The sequence below is a fragment of the Mus caroli genome, chromosome 1 (genome assembly GCF_900094665.2).
Source record: "Mus caroli chromosome 1, CAROLI_EIJ_v1.1, whole genome shotgun sequence".
NCBI lineage: Eukaryota > Metazoa > Chordata > Mammalia > Rodentia > Muridae > Mus > Mus caroli.
The window spans coordinates 31,093,708-31,113,288 of NC_034570.1; positions in this window are offsets into that span (position 1 = coordinate 31,093,708).

Genomic DNA, 19,581 nt, shown 5'->3' on the forward strand with positions numbered 1-19,581 from the left:
AGAGATTCTTAGTTTGTTTCTGCATTCTGTAGTAAATTTAAAGCGATAAAACATTTTTTTTTCCGATTGTCACTGCCATTTGTACCTACCTGGCCGCCAAGCTAACAGCCAAGAGGGCATAGAAGTAAAAAGAAAAATAGACAAATCCGTGACTAAAATGAGTGGAAGGAACTGAAGACTAGCTGTGTTGGTAAAGAACTTGACTTACGATGTGGGAGGGCATTAGGTCATCTCAGCACTCTAGAGACTGAGGCAGGAAGGTGGGGAGTTCAAAGTCAACACAGTGAGTTAGGGAGTGACCTAAGTAATTCATTAAAATGAAATGACTGGCTGGGGCGGGGCGGGGGGGGGAGGGTCGGGGGTCGGGGTTGTGTGCACGGATTGTATCCCAATGCTTGGAGGTAAAGGTTTTTGGATCTCTGAGTTTGAGGTAAGCCTGGTCTACAGAGCAAGTTCCAGAATAGCCAAGGCTACACAGAGAAACCTTGTCTCAAACAGCCAAACCAAACCAAACAAACAAACAGCTGGCAAATTGTAAAATGTGTAAAGGACAGCCTGGGTTACACATGCTGGGTTGACGAGCACTATCAAGCAACATCACATGATATTTATAGAAATTAAGCGTATGCTAAACTCTGTGCGAATTTTCAGGATTACATGCTTTTATTGTGCAAACCCTGTTCCTTGATTTAAAATGACTGGTTAAATAAAATTGACTACAGCCAATTACCAGAGGGAGGGATTAGAGGTAGGTGGGTTTTAAGTTACTTAGTTGAGGGTGGAGAAGAGAGAGGAAGGAGGAGAAACCAGGGGAGAAGAGGAAGAATGAAAGGAGGGGAGGAAGCCTCCATGAGAGGAGATGGACCATGAGCCCACGGCCAGGAGAAGCAGCCAAGTGCTTAGGGTGCACCATTGGGGAGGTAGCCAGGCCAGCAGTTAGAAGAGTAGATTAGGGGTTACCCCTAGAAACTGTCAAAGCCAAATAAAATAACCATAGTCTGAGTCTCACTTACTTGTAAGCTGGTCAGGGATAAACTTCAATTGGTTGTATTACACCCCAGAGTTCATATTTCACCAAGTTCCAGCTTCCTGTCTGATTGCTCACTTCTTTCAGAAAACTAGCTTCCTCTTACCTACTTCCTCCTGGAGGCCTCCCTCGACCCCACTCAGACCAGAGCGTGTGTGCATTGCTGAGCTCTGACTCAGGTCCATAGATAGCTTACAATGGACTTACCAGACTTGTGTCTACATCTTCCCAATAGACACCGTCAAAGCTAACTCTCTTCCACACATGAGTAAATTTAACAGAGAAACAAGATGGGAGCTTGCCTCCGAGAAGAAAGCCGACAAAGCTACCAATCTTTTACAAGCCTATCTTGAGACAGATAAATGGTGACAAGACTTTAGGAACTGCAGTTAATCTGTTTGCCATTCACTTACCATAAAACCATTCAGGGCCCACAGTGGCCATAGAGTAACACCCAGTCACCTTAGTTTGGCCACCCAAACCCTGTAGGAACTGATCAGATCAGTCTGTATACATGTCCATTAAAATGGGTGTCACCGGAATTACATAACTCAACTAACATATTAAGCATGTTCTCCTATCCAGGAATGCAGCTCACAGGCCTTTCTTATTTATTTCCTATACCAGACCCCACCCACTTCCACACTACCAACCCCTGTCACCAGTACAGAGTAAGGGTTCTATTGGCTTTGAAGAGTTATTTCCACTATATTTCTCTGTTAAGTAGATTGTTTTTGTTGTGCTTAAATAATAAAATATAACCTTTGATGACTTTTCTGTATTGTTTGGCTAGCCCCTCTACCTTGGTTTTTCCCTACTCCTTGTGGCGCTAAGTATTAAACCCAGACCTTGCACGTGCTAGGGAAATGTTCTGCCATCAGGCTACATTCCCAGCCCTGTCTATTTCTTCATTGTTTTGCCATATAGGGAAATCAAATCAAGGATTTCAAGCATGTCAGGCAAGGACTATATCACCAACCTATGCTCCCCTAACCCCCTCTCCTTTCATAGGGTCTCCTGTAGCCCTGGCTGGCAGTGAACTCACCGTGTAGCCTAAGTGGGGCTCCTAATCCTCCTGCCTCAACCTCACAGGTGCTGGGATTCTATGTGTGAACCATGAGACCTGGCTCCAGCTCTCCATGTCTAAGTACACCATACATCACAGGCAAAGTAACATGAATGTTTGTTGCTTACTGTAAGCTGATGAAGGAACAAGACAGATGAACAGGCAAGGTGGACTTACTGGCCTCTTCATGAAACTACCACAGATCTGCGATCTGGTCATCAGGACTTTGATTTCTATGAGTTTGTCTTTGACTAAATGAAGCAATGAAGTCATGAACCCTGAGCAGTAGTTTTCTTCTGTTTTTGTTGTTGTTGTTGTTTGTTTGTTTTTTTTAACTAGTGCAGAGTCTCAAGCATGTTTGACAAATTCTCTAACATTGAGCAACAATCCTTCCTCTCCCTTTCTCTTCCTCATCATCTTCATTCTCCTCTCCATCTTCTTCTCTGCTTTGTGTGTGTGTGTGTGTGTGTGTGTGCGTGCGCGCGCGCGCGCGCAGAAAACTGAATCCAGGGCCTTGTGTATGCTAGACAAGTCCTCTACCACTAAGCTACATCCTCACAGTGATCTGCCTACCTCTGCCTCCTTTGTGCTGAGTTCAAAGGTGTGTACCAACCACTCAGCACTAAGGGGCAGAGGTAGGCAGATCTCTGAGTTCTGGGACAGCTTGGTTCAGATATACAGTTAGACAGCTGGGTCTGTATACTGAGTTTCAGGACAGTCAGAACTGTCTATAAATAAATAAGTAAGTAAATAAATAAACAAAACTGCTCCTACCAGGGACAGTTTTGTAACACAGCCCAAGTTGGCCTGGAATCCAGCTCTCCTTTCACCTCTAGTTGAGGGATTATAGGTATATACCACCACACCTGACTTTTAGTTAGTTTTTCTTTTTTAATTAGAAAAAATTATGGGACAGGGTCTTAGAAGTTAACTTGTAGCCAAGGCTGGCCTCAATTTGAGACATCCTCCTGCCTTCATCCTCTTGACCGCCAGGATTACAGGCATGTGTCATTATGCCCAGAAAGTTCTTAAAGATTTATTTAGGGCCGGGCATGGTGGTGCACGCCTTTAATCTCAGCACTCAGGAGGCAGAGGCAGGCGGATTTCTGAGTTCGAGGCCAGCCTGGTCTACAGAGTGAGTGCCAGGACAGCCAGAGCTACACAGAGAAACCCTGTCTCGAAAAAAAAAAAAAATTTATTTAGGGCTGGAGAGATGACTCCACGGTTAAGACCACCGACTGCTCATCCAGAGGTCCTGAGTTCAATTCCCAGCAACCACATGGTGGCTCACAACCATCTGTAATGGGATCCAATGCCCTCTTCTGGTGTGTCTGAAGATAGCGACAGTGTACTCATGTACATAAAATAAATAAAAAATAATAATTAAAAAAGGCTTGTTTATTTTATGTGTATGGGTGTTTTCCTGGACGTAGTTGTGTGATCCACCATTCAGGCCCTGGGAATTGAACCCAGGTCATCTGGAAAGAACAAGAAGCACTTTTAACTATTGAGCCATCTCTCCAGTTCTCTCTCTCTCTCTCTCTGAGACAGAGCTCTGCTGTATGCACTCAAGACATGTATTTCATCTTTCTTGTTCTCAGTGGGTAAGATGGATGTAAGAAGATTACCACAAGCCGGGCGTGGTGGCGCACGCCTTTAATCCCAGCACTCGGGAGGCAGAGGCAGGCGGATTTCTGAGTTCGAGGCCAGCCTGGTCTACAAAGTGAGTTCCAGGACAGCCAAGGCTACACAGAGAAACCCTGTCTCGAAAAACCAAAAAAAAAAAAAAAAAAAAGAAGATTACCACAAGCTGTATTGCTGAAAGCATGAGATAAAGACTTTATGTATCTACACATACAGAGTATGAGATTTCAGAGACTTCTATAAGGGTATGTGAAGTAGAAACTTAAGGGTTCTTTGAAAAGTTGGTTGAATGGTGTTTTGCTGGGGCAAATACGTGAAAGAACATTTAGCTGAAGTGGATACAGGTGAAAGGCTAATGCAGACTCATGAAGGAATGTTTAACTGAAGCAGACATAAGAAAAAAGATGTTCTGCTAAAGCCAACACATGAAAGGACACATGATGAAGGATTCTAATGATGCGTGTATTGGTCTGCCTTACATTGGGTAGTTGAGCTACATTTGTCTGGACTCCCTAGAGAGAAACACACCCAAAATCTTACAGTGGTGTGCTGCAGTTTCTTGCCACTTCTGTGGATTCAGGCAGACTGGCAGAATGATGTCAGCTGAGACAGACCCATTGCTGAGGCAAGACCTGCGGAGGACAAGGGATATTTGGACTGTGTATAAAAAAGAACCTATGGACAGTGATGGAGGCTGAGCTTGGCTTGCTGGTGGAGCTACCTAGCTAGCTGTGGGTCTTGCTGATCTTCACTCCCCTGAGAGAGGCACACCCGAGAACTTCTGGCTTTCCTCCTGGTCCCTGCTGACTCAGCCTGGCTGTCTCTGCTAAGTCATGCCACCACTGCTGCTATCCCGACTCTACCAAACTAGACTGCTGGTATATCCATGAAGTGTTTGCAAGTGGATCGAGCTGCCACTGCTGACCTGTGAACTGAACTGTCGATTTCCAGACAACACAGACAGGAGTTGCTTCAAAGAACCTCTCTAAACAGGTCCACTTTCCCTGTATCCTTTCTTTTTTCATGCCTCTGGTGGGTGGTGGGCTAGCAGGGAAGTTAAAGTGTTTAAGAACCATCATTAAAGGTAGGACTTGGGGCCTGGAGAGATGGCTCAGTGGTTAAGAGCACTGACTGCTCTTCTAGATGGTCCTGAGTTCAATTCCCAGCAACCACATGGTGACTCACAACCATCTGCAATGGGTTCTGATGCCCTCTTCTGGGGTGTCTGAAGTCGGCAAGCAGTGTCACATAAATAAAATAAGGAAATCTTTTTTTTTTTTAAGTAGAATTTGATTAAATTTACAGCTACATGAGATTTTGTTATGGCTAGCCTACTAACTCTTTTTCTTTTTTTCCTTCTTTAAACTTATTTTTCTTTTTTAAAAAATTATTTCTTTGAGAATCTCATTCAATGAATGTTGACCATATCCAACAGCTCCAGTTCCTTCTAGATCCACTTCCCTTTTCTGCCCAACCAACCTTGTCTCTCTCTTTCCCACATTATGTCCTGTTTGAAGTGCCCCCATATATGCAGAGATGTGTGACCTTCCACACAAGCATGGTCAACCTAGCCGGGACAGTTTTCTTGAAAACTGACTCTCCCTCTCCTGATGCGGGAAATATTAATAAAGTGGTACTGTCCTGAGCTATACTCACTGCCCCGGTCGTCTTGCCCAGCTACTCACTGCCCCGATGGTCTCACCAACTCTGTCTCTAGGGTTGCCCAGCAGCAACCGATGGATCGCAGTTCTATCGCGGCAGATTCTGCTCGCATTCCCAGCCATCCAATCCCTGTGGTCAGCAGTCCCAAATCCCAGTAACTTGGTAAAATCAAAACTCTAAAGGCTTGGAATTTATAAGTCAGATTTATATCAGTAAATTCTCACCTCACAAAACGCCCACACAATGAACTCAAAGCCAATTGATATTGATATAAACTGCCTACTGAGATAAGACAAATTGTCCTGTAATTATCCATCCTTTATAAGATAGTCATAGCTACCGATGACAATTTAAAGTGACTCAGAATCTGGATCATCTTGCTCTTCCTCCATCTTCCTTCTTCCTCTGTCCTCTCTCTCTCTGGCTCTGAAAACTCTTAGCTCGACCTCCCTTTTCCCTGTCCAATCACAGACTTCTTGTAGTAATATTTAAATTAATTGGGAGAAATTTTGCTACCCTCCCACCAGGGTCAGTTCCTGATGGATACCCAGCTAGGGGTAAGGCCTCATGTCTGTCTACCTCCCTTCTCCCCACTGAGATTTGGTTTGGCTCTAGCTTGCACTGGATTCGTTCACGTGGCTATTAACTGCTGTGAGTTCATAGTCACAGCTGTTCTGCTGTCCCTAGAAAACACTGTCCATTGTAGCCATCAATAATTCTGGCTCTGCTCTTACCTACTTCCCATCCACCCCATCTTCTGAGATGATCCCTGAGCCTCCAGTAGAGAACTGTGTGTGGTACGTGCGTTCCATATAGGACTGATCATTCTGAAGTCTCTTCATCTCTCCACACCTTGGCCAGTTATGGGTCTCTGTGTTGATTACCATCTACTGCAAATAGAAGCTTTTCAGATGGTGAATAAGAGCTGCTGTAATCTATGGATAAGCCACAGATCATTGGGAGTTGTTTTAAGGGTCTCAACCTATGGCCTGGGTGAGTGTCCAGTGAAGTAGCAGTTTCTGGTTGTGTCGTGTGATGCAGACTCACATGGTGTTTGGCTGAGGCAAGACCCATGGGAGGGCACTTGCTGTTTGCAGAGAGTATAAGTAGGGCTCGACAGACAAGGATGAGGTGCGTGATAGCTCTGCAGCTCTTCACGGGTCTCGAGTCTTCCCCAATCTTCGCTTCAGTCAGAGAGGCATGGCAGAGAACTAGCATTCTGGCTGAGCCTGGTCACTCCTGCTGAGCCCATTCAACAGAGGTCTGGGGAGTTCTGTTGGAGAGTGCTGCCATTGCTGTTTTGTGTTTGGTGACACTTTTGAACTGGATGGTTGGTCTCCTGACAATACTGAACTGGACCACTGATATTCTGACAAACGGAGATTGTAATCTCCCCCAAAGAACTACTTCTAAACAGGTCCATATCCCCTTGTCTTGTTTACCACTTTTCTCCCCGTTTTTTTGCACAATGTGCTAAATGGGGGGGGGGTTGAAGGGTTTGAGAACACTTATTAAAGTAGGTTTGAAAAAAATCTAAGCCTACCCTCCAGCTTGAGCTGCTCATTCCTAAACTTGAAATCCTCCAGCCTTAGCATCCTTAGTGCTAGGATTCCAGACCTGTGCTACCACACATGGCCCTACACACTTGTGAAATGTATTCTGGGAAAGTGACTCTGGTTCTTTTAAAAGAAAGTACTTGGGAGACCCAGATAGGGTACCACATACCTATAATTGCAGCATGCGGGGGGAATTTCCCTATGTGGAAGGCCAGCTTTGCTGTTACACACACACACACACACACACACACACACACAGGACTGACAAAAGAAAGCAGACTTCAGGACAAGTGGAAGCCATGATCACATCTAGGAAACCAGCCTGGAACCCTGGATGGTAACCTAAGTCCAAATCCTTTAGACTGAAAATTGAAGACGAGGCTCATTATGGTGGTGGATACCTGTAATCCTAGCATTAAGGAGTAGGAGGCTCAAGGCCAGCCTGGTCTACATAGTGAGTTTCAGGTCAGCCAGTGCTACATAAAAAGACTATCTCAAAACAAACAAAATTCTGACCTCTGTAAGCACATTCATACACACAGAGAGAGAAACAAACACAGAGACAAATGGACATACATACATATGCACTCAGAGAGAGGCACACAGACACACAGAGGGGGGGAAGGAAGAGGGAGAGGGAGAGAGAGAGGGAGAGAGCTACACAGTGAGCTCCTATTTCACAACAGAATAAAAAAAAAAAACCCACACAACTATCTCACTAGGTGGTCCAGGCTGCCCTCAAACCTATCCTCCTGCCTTAGTGCTAGACTTACATAAGGAACACTCCTGGAAGCTTGGTTTGTTTGTTTGTTTGTTTGTTGTTTGAGACAGGGTTTCTCTGTGTAGCCCTGGCTGTCCTGGAACTCACTCTGTAGATCTGCCTGCCTTTGCCTCCTGAGCACTGGGATTAAGGGCATGAGCCACCAGCACCTGGCTCCCAGTATCTTTTTTATTGTTGTTTTGTGCCAAGGAGAGGTGCCTTGCTAAGCCACAGCCTCCCACTGAGTTGTATCCCTAACCCATAGCTGTTTCTTAGATAAAGATTTCTATCTTCTATCTTGAAAATGTATACGTCCTTTAGTTTCAACCTTTCTTGGTGCAAATGACTCCTTGGAATGCTGGGGATGACCAGGTTTGGATCTCAGCCCTATGCTGTGCTGGCCTTCAGCAAAGTATTTAAGGTTTTTGGCGCCTAATTTTTCAAAATGAGTATATCGCAAAGACTTCACATTACAGAATTACCGTCCACACTGATGTGAGTTATGGAGAGAAGGCTGAGTGCCTCAGGCACAAAACTTGATAAGCAGGACTTTGGGTTTGGTTTCCTATGTTTTGTTGGTTTTATGAAAGAAAGTCGTATGATGAAGCCCTAGCTGGCCTGGATCATGCTTTGTAGACTAGGCTGGCCTTGAACCCATAGATTCCCCTGCTTCTGCCTCCTGACTGCAGGGGTTACAGCATCATGCCCAGATCATACTTGGCTTTAAAAACACTGTTACTCAATATTAATATCCTGTACGTGGGATACACATACACACATACACACACATGCACACATATGTGTGTGTTTGTATGCATGCAAACATATCTTTGGTTTTTTTAGACAGTGTTGTTATGTGGTCAAAGCTAACTTCAAGCCCTTAATCATCTGGCCTGTCTCCCAAGTGCTGAGTTTACAGGCACACATCACAATACAGCGTTTTGTAAAATCTTTATTACACTTATTTACTTATGGGGGGGGGCATATGTGTGTTATGGTGTGTGTGTGTGTGTGTGTGTGTGTGTGGTCAAGACCAACTTGTAACAATCTGTTCTCCTTCTTCCATGTAGGTCCTCGGGATTGAATTCAGGCTGTTAGGCATGGCAGCAAGCATCTTTATTCACAGAGCCATCTTGCCATCATCCAGCTGTCTCCCTCTCACACTCACCTAACAGCCTGTCAACAATATTCTTCCAAATTTTTCGGTTCTATCACATCCCTCCCTAAGAACCATCACTCCTCTGCTAAGGATTCTTGTCTCCCCGGAACAGGCTTCACACCAAACCACAAACTGTAGGTCAGTGCCAAGTCTTTGGTTATGACTTCAAAAGAAATAGAAAGCTTTCAATCAGAGATTCTGATCAGAGGAAACTGATCTAAGTTGTTTTTAAAGGATCACTCTGGATGTGGATTTAAAAAAAAAAAAAAGGAAAAAAAAAAAAAAAAAAAAAAAAAAAGACTGTAGGGGAACCAGGTGGAATCAGAGAGGCCAGATGGGAGACAGGTGGTAATCTGAAGGAGAAACGGAAGTGGCTGGGCAGGTGGTGATAGACAAGTAGTGAAATCTAGTTGGCTTTTATTTATTTTGTGTGCTTTGCCTGCGTATGAGAGCGGCATGTGTGTGCAGTGCCCGTGGAGGCCAGAAGAGGGAGCCAGGTCCCCTGGAACCAAATTTAGACAGTTATGAACCACCATGTGGGTCCTAAGAACTGAACTCAAGCCCCCTGCAAAAGCAGCAAGTGTGCTTAACACAGAGCCACCTCTCCAACCACTGGCTGGATTTTATTTACTTCTTTGTTTGTTTATCCATTTATTTACTGTGGTACTGTAGAGTGAACCAAGGGACTCATGCAGACTAAGCAAGAATTCTACCAAAGCTATATTATCAGCCCCAGGTGTCTGGACTTTACACAGACGGTCTGTTTTGTATCACAGGCTAGTCCTGTAAAGTCTCACTGTGTCACAGGCTAGCTCCTTAAGGTCTCACTGTGTACCCCAGGCTGGACTTACCCACACAATCCTATTGCCTCAGATTTCTGAGTGCGGGGATTATAGGCCTGAACTACCCACACCCGGTTAAAATAGTTTAAAACTTTTTTCTTCTGAGAGGCAGGATACAGTGCTCACCACCTAGCCTACGCACCTGAGTTTGATTCCCAAGACCCACACGGTGAAAGGAAAGAACTGAAAGGAAAGTGCTCTGCCTCCCGAGCACTGGGATTAAGGGCATGAGCCACCAGCACCTGGCTCCCAGTATCTTCTTTATTGTTATTTTGTGCCAAGGAGAGGTGCCTTGCTAAGCCCACAGCCTCCCACTGAGTTGTATCCCTAACCCATAGCTGTTTCTTAGATAAAGATTTCTATCTTCTATCTTGAAAATGTATACATCCTTTAGTTTCAACCTTTCTTGGTGCAAATGACTCCTTGGAATGCTGGGGATGAGTCCAAAGGTTGTCCTCTAATTTCTGTACATGTGCCATGGTACATGCACATACCCAGACACACAAATGTGCATACACACATGCGCACACACACACAACACACATACACACACACATACACACACATATACACATGTGCACACACACATGAATACACACACACACACAGAGGCTGCTTTTCAAGAGAACCAGGTTCTATTCCCAACACTTGTGAGGTTGCTCACAACTGTCAGCAACTCTAGTTTCAGGGTTTTTGACACCTCCTGGCCTTTCTGGTGCACATGACACATGCTGGCAAAACAGCCACACACATAAAATAAAATTTAGAATAAAAAAATTTCCTGCATCTGGCCATGGCGGCACAGACCTGTAATCCCATTTGCTAAGACAGGATGGTCACAAGTTCAAGGCTTGCCTGGGCCACCAGCAGGCAATTTCAGAGCAATCTGGGCTAGTAAAAAGGGGTAAGATGGGCAGGGTGGCCCTGGGGTTAGAGTTCAATGGAGGAGCACTTGCTTGGTAGGTAGGAGGCACTAGATGCGATCCTTAATATGGCTAAATATGTACATAGCATCTGAACTACAGACTTATCTTGTGACCATCCCGTAGACAGCTGTTAACACAGAATTCACACCATGTTAGATGTCAAATATTTCAGAGATGCTTTACTGTCAGTGAGGTGGGGGTTGGGCACATTAACTCAATAGTGGAATCCTTTTGTAGCATGCAGGAGGCTCTGTTTGATACCAGAGCTTCAGAGAAGAGAAGGGTGAGGAGAGGATCTAGGAGAATGCACATCCGTGGATTTCGGTGTCCTCCACAGGTCCTGGGATGGGATGTGATGACCGGACTTTCAATGGATATCCAGTGTGGTTTGTTGACGAGACAGACAGAGATGTGATAGGTAGAGAGCAGGGAAGCATAAGCCCAGGAGGTTTTGCCATGGCAACTGGAAAAATAGAGTTGTTCTATAGAAGGAGAACTATGGGAAGAGCTGAGTGTGGTAGTACACGTGGTAGTTGTGGGGATTCAGAGTCTTAGCACTTGGAAGGCTGAGGTAGAATGGTTATGAATTGGAGACCAGCCCCTAGCCACATAGGGGGTTCACAGCTGAAGAGACCCTATCTCAAGATGGTGGTGGTGACGATGATGATTGTGATGATGATGATGAAGGTTGGGGAGATGTCTCAGTAGGTAAGAGTGCTTGCTGTACAAACATGAGGACCTAACTTAAAACTTCCAGCATCTATATTAAAAGCCAGCAGTGGCCGTGCATGCCTGTAACCTCGTGCTGTGGAGGAGCAGACATTGGAGGACTGCTTACTGGGGCCTGCTGGTTGCCAGCCTAGCTAGTTAGGTTCAGTGAAAGACCCTGTCTCAAGAAGTAAGGCAGGGGGAGATAAAGCAGGACAGCTAGTGTCCTCTTCTGCCCCGCCCCCCACCTACATATACGTGTGCACAGACACCATGGACATACATCATACCTACAACAACAATAAAAATTTTTTTACGTAAGAAAAGAACCGGACTAGCACGGTGCTAGGCTGCTTCCCTGTTCTGCAGTCCTCTAGATTCAGTCCTCAGCACAGAAAGAAGACAAAGGAGACACTACCAGGGGGAGTACTGGTGGTTCTAGGCTTCTCTGTCTATTGAACCCCTAAGCAGAGAACAGTTGCTCTAGTAAGGCCATGTTTCCAGCCTTTAAAAGGAAGCTACTAGGATCTCAGGGGGAGGACTCCCAGGAGGGTTGGTCCGTGGTTACTTTTCCATTGCTGTGGCAGAGTATCTGACAGTTTAATGGAGGAAGGATCTGTCTCTGTCCATCATGATGGGGAAGGCACCGCAGCAGAAATGTGGGCTGGCTGCTGTGTGCAGGGTGCAGACAGGAAGCTGGAACCAGAGTCAGATAGAATCTTCTTCAAAGGCCGGCCTTCATGACAGACTGTCACCAGGCAGGTTCCACCTCGTAAAGGCCCCAGAGCTGTTACAATGGTACCACCATTCAAAATGTGAGCCCAGAGGTGATGTTGGCTCACGCCTTTAGTCCCAACATTCGGAAAGCAGAGGCAGGAGGATCCCTGTGAGTTTGAGGGTAGTCTGGCCTACATAGTGAGTTTCCGGATAGCCCAGCTTAGGGAGACCCTGTCTCAGAAAAGTAAGTGGAAACCCAATCAGTCAAACAGAAAGACTTAAACCATGGCATTCAATAAAGTCCCATGAGAGCCAGACTCCTCATGTCTGTTTTCAGATTTACAGTCTTTATATGGAATATCAGAGTCTGTCTGTATGACCAATAGACTAGGAATTTCACAGGAAATAAGAGGTGGTTTGGGGCTTTGTAAGTCGAGGTCACAAAAACGCACCTCATCCAGGCCCCTCCCCCCACTTCCTTGATTTACTTATTCTGGGGAAAGCCGGTTACCATGCTGTGAGCAGCCCCAGATACTGCAAACCTACAGCCCCTGCCAATGGCCACAGATAGGAGCTGGGAAGTGGATTTCTCAGCTCCTGATCAAGCATTCAGATGACTGCAGTCCCAGACAACACAGAGGACAGCGTGTGAGCCAGAACCACCCAGATAAACGAGTCCGTAATTCCTGTGGCTTGGGAATTATGGCTTAGTAAATGTTTACTGTTTTGAGCCACTCAGTTTGGAGGGGGGCAGGAAGGGGATATGTTATGTAGCAAAAAATAACTAACATACTTCTCACAGTCAAGTGGTGGGATGATCCGAGAGAGAGAGAGAGAGAGAGAGAGAGAGAGAGAGAGAGAGAGAAAGAGAGAGTACTTCCTGCCACCATAGACTCCCTCCTTAGGCAGAGAACTTAACGTTCTGCTCTACCCTGGCACCATCATAGCAGGAGGATGGGAAGTGGAGAAAGACTTGGAGTAAAGAGGGAGGTTGGTGATGGATGGTCTATACTGTAACCATAGGGAGACTAGTCCAAAAAGGATGCTTGATGCCGGCACGTTATACGGCTTTTCCTGGGTAAACAGGAACTGGCATCTGCCTGTTCACTCCAGATAGAGCACTGGTCACCAACCAAAGAAGCAATCCATCCAAACCTAGCTCTGAGAGCCAGTGGGTTTGCTGGGTGTACTTATGAGGAGATGGGTGATGGAAGATGGGTGATGTGAAGCACAGATGGCGTGGAGGCAGCGTCATCCCTGAGAAGCCCACTCCAGCAAGGGTGATAACTCAGAAAGGCTGCATCCTTAGATTCCCCCCTCAAGGCTTACAAGCAGGCAGCTCGGCAGAGAGTCTCCTCTCCCTGGCAACTGGCACTCTTGCATCGAAACCTTGGGGAGGGTCTTTGGGAATCCTGTTTCAGGACATCTTTTTTTAAAATTGTATGTATATGAGTACACTGTAGCTGATTTATTTATATATTTTATGTGTATGAGTACACTGTAGCTGTATAGATTGCAGATGGTTGTGGTTGTTGGGAATTGAATTTAGGACCTCTGATCGCTCCAATCAATCCCGCTCAGATCGGTCCTGCTTGCTCGGGCAGAACAAAGATGTAATTATTATTATAAATAAGTACACTTTAGATGTCTTCAGGCACACCAGAAGAGGGTGTCAGATCTCACTACGGGTGGTTGTGAGCCACCATGTGGTTGCTCGGATTTGAACTCAGGACCTTCAGAAGAACAGTCAGTGCTCTTACCCACTGAGCCATCTTGCCAGCCCCATTTCAGGGCATCTTGAGACTTGGAATTTTAGTTCAGTTCCTGGGTCTTAATGAGCCTCCCTCCACTCCAAGAAAATCCCTGACAGGACTGAGCTGAGCCTGCCACAATACGAATCCATGTTCAAGGCTGGCAAGATGGCCCAGTAGGCAAAAAATGTTTGCTACTGTGCTGATTTGTATATATGTGCTTGGCGTGGCACTAGTAGGAGGTGTGGCCTTGTTGGAGTGAGTGTGGTCTTGTTGAAGTAGGTGTGGTCTTGTTGGAGTAGGTGTGTCCCTGTGGGTATGGGCTTTAAGACCCTCATCTTAGCTGCATGGAAGCCAGTGTTCTGCTAGCAGCCTTCAGATGAAAATGTAGAACTCTCAGCTCCTCCTGCACTATGTCTGCCTGGATGCTGCCATGTTCCTTCCTTGATGATAATGGACTGAACCTCTGAACCTGTAAGCCAGCCCCAATCAAATATTGTCCTTATAAGAGTTGCCTTGGTCATGGTATCTGTTCACAGCTGTAAAACCCTAAGACAGCCACCAAGCCTGCTGACCTGATTTCCACCCTTAAGACCCACATGGCAGAAGGAGAGAACTGACTCTGGCAACCTGTCCTTTGACTTCTAGATATGCACCATGCCTGGCCTAGGCTTATATGCACACAAACGTAAATAACTGCATTTGAAGAATCCATGATCTGCCCAGCCTGGGCCCACCTGTAGTCCCAGCACTCAGGAAGCAGAGGATGATCCCAAATTCAAGACCAGCCTGGGTTACATAGTGAGTTCCAGGCCTGTCAGGACTACGTAGTAAGATCTTGTCCCAGGACAGCAAGGAAAACAATAAACCAAAATCTGGACACAAGTTATTCTACCGAAGCAGTGGCAGCTAAAGAGTGGAGCAGGGGGAGAGCTACATGGTGGAAGATAAGTAAAAATAAATAATTACTCACCTTCTCTTCCTGCCCCTAAGAGATCCCCAAACTGGAGACTTTAGGACCTGGAAAAGAGGCAGGGAGGGGGAGTCTATTGCAGAACCAAGTCATGTTCCATTCCATGCAACACCAGACACACACACACACACACACGCACACGCACACGCACACACACACACACACACACACTCTCTGACTAAAACCTTGGCTCATTTGTTCCTATAGCAAAACCCTTGAGACTGGTTAATTTACAAGGAAGACAGGTTCACTGGACTCATGGTTCTGGTGTCTGGGAAAGCCAAGAGACTGTGGAAACTGTGTGCTGCATCACAACGTGGTAGACAGCCAGGTCCTCTCTTCTTCTTGCCAAATCATGATGCCCTCCTTCTAGTGACTTTACCCAATCCAAATTCATTCTCCAAGTCTCCACTCCCAGGCGGCACCGACACAAGACTTTGAGGATTGAATTGCCAACACATGAATTCAAGGAGACGCACCCAAACCATAGCCCCAGGAAGGACTGTACAGCCAAGAATTTCAATTAGGATAGAAAGTGGATCTAGTTCAATGCTCTTGTGTAAAATCCCCATAGGCTCAGCAATACCAGCCACTCACTGCAGGCTCTCCAAGGAGCTTTTGTGGTGGCAAGCATTTAGATAAACTTAAGGAAATCTGGACACCTGGGACTGAAGATCTCATGTTCTGATTTCTGAGTGAGGCGGGGACACAATCAGAAATTGCCTTATTGATTTGCCCTTGGCGATAGATTGCCACGTGTGGATTGTGGCGTTGCTGTGCATCTCAGGGTTACTATTACTGTGGTGAAACACCATGACCAAAGGTACCTGGGGAGGAAAGGGTTCTAATGGCTTACACTTCCACATCACAAATCATCATCAAAGGAAGTCAGGACAGGAAGTCAAGCCAGGCAGGAGCCTAGAGGCAGTTGCTGCTGCAGAAGCCATGGAGAAAATGCCCTACAGCTGGATCTTTCAGGGGCATTTTCTCAATTGAGGTTCCCTTCTCTAAGATGACTCTCGATTGTGTCAAAGGTGGCACAAGAACGATCCTGCACACCATGAGTGTGACCACTAACGAAGAAGAACTAACAGAAGATTCTAACCCTCCAAGGGCAGTTCCGATAGGATGCTTACAGCAACATGTGAGACCAGTATTGTGCTTGTTGTGGGTTGGTCAGGAAATCAATTTAAGCCCGGTGGTTGTTGCACACACCTTTAATCCTAACACCTGGGAGACAGGGGCAGGTGGATCTCTGAGTTGAAGACCAGCTTAATCTACTCAGAGAGTTCCAGGACAGCCAAGGCTACATAGAGAAACCAAGTAAAACAAAACAGAATAGAACAGGAAGAAAAGAAATCAATTTGTCTAGGTCAGGATCAGATGTTTTTCTCTCTCTCCTTCTCTCTCTTAGGAAATAAAATACCAGGGCCAGAGAGATGGCTCGGTAGTTAAGAGCACTTGCTGCTCTTGCAGAGGACCTGGGCTCAGTTGCCAGCACCCACAAAGTGGCTCACAACCATTTATGATTCCAGTTTCAAGGGATCTAAAACCCTCCTGTTACCTCCGTGGACCCCAGGCTTGCAAGTGGTATGGCATATGTACATGCAGGCAAAACGCATACACATAAAATAAGTAAATCTTTAAAAATGCAATGCGGGCTGGAGAGATGGCTCAGCGGTTAAGAGCACTGACTGCTCTTCAAAAGATCCCGAGTTCAAATCCCAGCAACCACATGGTGGCTCACAACCATCCGTAATGAGATCTGACATCCTCTTGTGTGTCTGAAGAAAGCTACAGTGTTCTTAGATATATAATAAATAAATCTTTAGACTGAAGCAAGTGGGGCCGACCTGAGCAAGCAAGCAGAAGTCCTGAATTCAAATTCCCAGCAACCACATGATGGCTCACAACCATCAGTACAGCTACAGTGTACTCATAAACATAAAATAAATAAATAAATCTTTTTCTAAAAATGCAATGCAATACAGGGTCTGGAGAAATTGCTCAGTGGTTAGAGCATGTGCAGCTCAAGCAGAGGGCCTGAATTAGGTCCAGCACCACATCTGTTGGCTTACAGCTGCCTCAAACTCCAGCTCTAGGGGCTTAGAGGACACTAGCTTTCCTGACTCCAGTATACTTGCGAATGCTCACACACACACACACACACACACACACACACACACAAAGAGAGAGAGAGAGAGAGAACTCAAGGAGTTAAATATAGTCTCAGGAAACAGTCTTGTAGTTTTATATCTAAAGCCACTGACTGAACACTTCCTCCTCCCCTGCCCTAGTCTCTGGCACTGTCACTGCTGCCTCTTTAGAGGAGGTCCAACCCACTCTACAGACGCCTAAGCTGTCATAAGGACAGTGCTGGGACCAGTTGGCATGGTGACCAGCTGTGCTGAAAGTGGTGATCTCTAGCGGCTTCTGAGCACCAGGAGTGGTTTGGTGAGTGGTTCGACCCCCTTGTCCTCATCACCTGGCTTGTGCTCCACCTCAGCACCCCAACAGCTGTCACCCTGGCCTTTCCCTGTCTCTGTCTTGTGTCCAGTGTGTATCTCTACCTACTAGACCTCGACATGTTGCTAAACAGTGTTTTGTACTTCTTTTTTATTTTGTTTTGTTTTGCTTCATCTTAGAGGCTCTCTCAATCTAGTGGAAAATGGTCTCTGTCCCAGAGTTGAGAAGAAATCGAAGAAGGCAGGTAGTGGAGAAACACTAAATGGAAGAGGAGCTGCCTGGGTGGGTATATATATAAGTATGTATGTTATATACTTCGTGCTTTTTGTCCTTGCTGCAGGAAAATTCTGTTTTTCAGTTTTAAAATGCAGTAAAACATATGAAAATGCCTGACTGAATACACAAATGAAATGCCACACTGAAGTCCTGGTCTGGGGAGTGACTTGGGGCTGCTGGCTCATTTAGTCCTTTCTGAGGCTCTTGGTCCCCAACCAAAGGGAGAAGAAAAGGCCCTGGGAGGTGAACCGCTGCTCCAGCTCACCAGCTAAGGAACTCCAAGCTTTCGTGTTCCGTACAACCCTTTTCTGTCTCCATCGTGGAACCTGAGAAGTCGGATTCTTCTGCTGGGTAATGAAGCCTGTCACTCAAGAAACAGAGTGACAGGAAAATCAAAGTACACATGTAACACACACACATACACACAGACCACACACACATATATACACGCATAGCAAACATGTATACCATACACACACACATGCACACAAATATACACACATATATACACCTATACACACATATACACACACAAATACACAACTATACACACACCTATGCACACACACATGCACACACATATACACCTACACACACACACATATATAAATATAGACATATACACACAGTATGTCCACAGCACACACACACATATACAAACACATATAACACACACATACACCCCACACACATATACACACATACACACATACACATACACACACATATATACACATACACATATACACACACATATATACACATACACATATACACACATACACACACAGTACACACACAGCACACATACACGTACATATACACACACATATACACACATAGCACACACATACCATACACATACATATATACACCTATACACAAACCTATACACACACATACATGAACACATACACACACATATACACAGATACACGCACACATAAACATATACACACAGTACACACACAGCGCACACACATATGTACAAACACACGTACATGTATACACACCACATACACACACACATACACAGATACACGCACACATAAACATATACACACATATACACACAGTACACACACAGCACACACACATATGTACAAACACACATACATGTACACACACCACATACACACACATATACACACATAGCACACACATACCATAGACACACAGCACACATACATAGCATACACATATCAACACAAACTTAAATTAGTTTTTTTTAAGAATTTTTATTTAATTGTGTATATATGTGAAGCCCAAAAAAAGAACATGAGATTCCCTGGAGCTGGAGTTACAGGCAATTATTAGCAACCATCGTGGGTCCTGGCAACCCAACTCTTGTTCTCTGTAACAGCAGCACACACTCTTATCCACGGAGCCATCGCTTCTGCCCTCTACATTTTTATTTTCACTTTTTATTGATTCTTCGTGAGTTTCACATCATGTTCCCCAATCCCACTCATCCCCCCATCCCTTAGTATCCACCCCCACCCTTGCAACCCTCCCAAAAGAAAAAAAATCTCCTTGTGGAAGCTGTAGTGTGTCACAGTGTGTCCCACAGTGCACCCTTTTGTCCAGGCCTCTTTACTTGCATGTGTCCATTGCAATGAATCATTGGGCTGCTTTGAGGCCTCTGGCTTCTGCTACACTATTAATACTTGATCCTCACTGGGACCCCTCTTGGATGTCCTGTTGTTGCCCTATGTCATGGAGGTCCTGCAGCTTTGGATCTGCAGTCCCAAACCCTTCCCAAACCTCAGCAGTTCATAGCTGGGGTAAATAGATGTTGGGCTGGGCCAAGTCAAAGCCCTGGATCTGGGCCTGGGTGGTGGCCGAGCTGGTCAGCCTGCTCGCTCTCCCGCACCCACACCACCAGGGTGAGCTCTCCAGCTCTGCCCTGCTAGCTCACTCAGTGCTGCAGCTGGCAATGGCTGCTCTCACACCCTTGAGGCTGGTTCACAGACAACTCTTTTTTTTTTTTTTTTTTTTTTTTTTTTTTTTTGGTTTCCGAGACAGGGTTTCTCTGTATAGCCCTGGCT